Here is a 2,644-nt window from a genome sequence, read left to right as displayed (position 1 = left end):
AAATCAGAAGCAGTCTTCAGAAACAAAACATTTCAATGACTTTTTAGCTTTGATTTGGTGCTAAGGGAGTAAGTTAAGTTACCATACAAACCATAACATAACTGACTTGTAGCATCTAGCCCAACACAGATGCTCAAAAATGATAGCTGTTTTAGCATTAATAATAACAAAAACAGGAGGAGTCTTTCAAGATGGTGGAGTGGAAGGACCTTGCGCTTACTTCCTCTCATGAACACACCAAAACCACAACTAACATCTGAACAACTATCAATAAAAAAGACTGGAACCTACAAAAAATCTTCTACATCTAAAGGCATAAAGAAGAAAGCACAATGAGACGTGAACAGAGTATCTGTCAGGCAAGAGCTGCTGTGATGGTTTATGATGATGCCAATAAAAAGTGGGTGCCAGCTGGTGGTTCAGTCGGGTTCAGCAGAGTTCATATATATCATCATACAGGCAACAACACATTCAGAGTGGTGGACGGGAAGATTCAGGACCATCAGGTCGTGATAAATTGTGCCATTCCTAAAGGGTTGCTAGACAGGTGTCTGGTCTCAACTTTGGCAGCAAAGAAGATGCCAATGTCTTCACAAGTGCCATGACGCATGCCTTAGAAGTGTTGAATTCACAGGAAACAGGGCCAATATTGCCTAGACAAAATTCACCTGCCCAAGTTCAGAATGGCCCATCACAAGAAGAACTGGAAATTCAAAGAAGGAAACTACAAGAACAGCAACGACAAAAGGAGCTGGAGCAGGAAAGGCTGGAGAGAGAAAGAATGGAAAGGGAGAGACTGGAGAGGGAGAGGTTAGAAAGGGAAAGGCTGGAGAGGGAGCGACTAGAACAGGAGCAGCTGGAGAGGGAGACAAGAAAGGGAACGTCAGGATTGTCTGGAGCGGGAGAGGCTGGAGAGGTTGGACCGGGAAAGGCCAGAAAGAGAGCGGCAAGAGCAGCTAGAAAGGGAGCAGCTGGAATGGGAGCGAGAGCCAAGAATGGCAAATGCCGCTGCCCCTGCCTCTGTGGAGACGACTCCTCTGCTTCTGAGCCAGGCTCGCAGGCAGCCTCTCAGCCGCGGAATCTCCGCCCCAACAGGGTATTGTCTTGGGACCACCTGCACCTCCACCCCCTCCTCCACTCCCACCAGGTCCTGCCCAGGCATCAGCCATGCTCCCTCCGCCCCCAGGGCCCCCTCCACCCCCTCCACTTCCGCCCCCAGGGACCCCCTCCTCCCCCTCCACTTCCGCCCCCAGGGCCCCCTCCACCCCCTCCACTTCCGTCCTCAGGGCCCCCCCTCCGCCTCCTCCACCACCTCTTCCTAGTCAGGTACCCCCCTCCCCCCCACCTCCTGCTCCTCCCCTCCCTGCAACTGGAGTTTTTTCGGGATCCATGTCTGAATACCGTGGCCCTTTAACTGGACTTGCAGTTGCAATTGCTGGAGCAAAACTTAGGAAAGTGTCACGGATGGAGGATGCCTCCTTCCCAGGTGGAGGGAATACCACTGTTGTGAATTCGACCTCCTCTAAAACAGATACGGGTGGTGGAAATGGACCCCTTCCATTAGAGGGTATTAATGGAAGAAACGAGTGCCCTGCTGGCCAGGAGGAGAAGAATTGCTAAAAAAAAGGGATCAACAATAGAAACAGAACAAAAAGAGGACAAAAATGAAGATTCAGAGCCTGTAACTTCTAAGACCTCTTCAACAAGTACATCTGAACTGACAAGAAAACCTTGGGAAAGAACAAATACAATGAGTGGCAGCAAGTCACCTGTTATTTCCAGATGGGATTCTCCAAGGTAAAATCAGGTTGTTTTTGACAACAGGTCCTATGATTCATTACACAGACCAAAATCTGTGCCCTTGTCACAGCCCAGTGCCAACAGAGTCCAGATGGAGGGACTGGACTATGACAGACTGAAGCAGGACATTTTAGATGAAATGAGAAAAGAATTAACTAAGCTAAAAGAAGAGCTCATTGATGCAACCAGGCAGGAACTGAGCAAGTCAAATACTGCATAGAGAATCAAACTAAGGAGAGACAGGACTTTAATCCGGAGAAAGGAAAAAAAAACCTACAAAGAACAACTGTGTTAACAACAAAACCCTTACATTTTGTGAGCTGTAAGAAGAAAATGGAGACAAACAGTCGGAAGGAGGGAAAAACCAGCATACTTTGAAAGACTTCAGGCACTATTACTCTGGTGGTAAGCTATTTCCCTCCCATTTTGCTGCTTTTTTCTGACCTTTACAACACGATGGAAGAGAGTCGTATAGGAGTTCCTGTATCAGTTATGCAGAAAATACTGAATTCGTCAGGCAAGATCACCATGCATTGAAATATTTTCATGTCAAGAGAAAATTGCACATTTTCCACAATCCATTGCTAAAATAAAGAGGAGAAAGGCTTGAGAAATTTTTTTCAGAGAATGGTGATGAGGAATTTAGCAAGTTATGCTTTTTTATTGTAAATGTTTCTCTCAGGTTTGTCTTCCTATCATATTTGATATTCCATGAATAATTGAGTTCAGCCCTATGTAGGTTAAGATCATAAAATGTGGAACAAATGGAATTGTATGTGCCTTCAAAGGGTGATATTTATAAGAAAGTGTCCTAAAAATGATTTGTTTGGAGTGAGGAATTTTA

At 45.8% G+C, this 2,644-nt stretch overlaps 1 pseudogene across 1 annotated transcript; it reads left to right on the top strand.

The window, feature by feature from the left end:
- Positions 1–332: 332 nt before the first annotated feature.
- On the top strand, positions 333–2,078 carry LOC307057297 (protein enabled homolog; annotated as a pseudogene). The gene is made up of 3 exons: positions 333–1,244; positions 1,287–1,797; positions 1,846–2,078. The product of its transcript is annotated as a protein enabled homolog (transcript).
- Positions 2,079–2,644: the final 566 nt, after the last annotated feature.

This window comes from Hyperoodon ampullatus (assembly GCF_949752795.1).
Source record: "Hyperoodon ampullatus genome assembly, chromosome: 1".
NCBI lineage: Eukaryota > Metazoa > Chordata > Mammalia > Artiodactyla > Ziphiidae > Hyperoodon > Hyperoodon ampullatus.
This window is presented reverse-complemented; position numbering and strand designations above follow the sequence as displayed.